We start from the raw sequence: 449 nt of genomic DNA, 5'->3' as shown, positions 1-449 counted from the left end.
GTGATAAAAAGTTAATTCATCAAGAATATTTAATAATCATAAATACATGGATATCCAACATTGGGGCACCTATTTATTATTGTTTAAACAAACACTGATAGAGTTGAAGGGAGAAATAGCACTAAAATAATAGTTGAAGACTTCAATACACCACTTTCAATATTGTACACAACATCTAGAAAGATTATCAGTGAGGAAAAAGAGGGCCTGAATTATACTATAAACCAACTAGACTTAACAAACTTATATAGAACAATCCACCAAATAACAGCACAACAAATATTCTACTTCAGTGCACATGGATCATTCTCCAGGAAAGATCACATGGTAGGTCACAAAGCAACTCTTGATAAATTTTAAAAGATTGAAATTATACAAAGTATTTTCTCTGATCACAACAGAATGAAGCTACAAATCAGTAACAGATAAAAAAAAAAAAAAAAACCTAG

Source organism: Orycteropus afer, unplaced genomic scaffold (genome assembly GCF_000298275.1).
Source record: "Orycteropus afer afer isolate SDZICR_OR568_19922 unplaced genomic scaffold, OryAfe1.0 scaffold00148, whole genome shotgun sequence".
Taxonomy (NCBI): domain Eukaryota; kingdom Metazoa; phylum Chordata; class Mammalia; order Tubulidentata; family Orycteropodidae; genus Orycteropus; species Orycteropus afer.
This window is presented reverse-complemented; position numbering follows the sequence as displayed.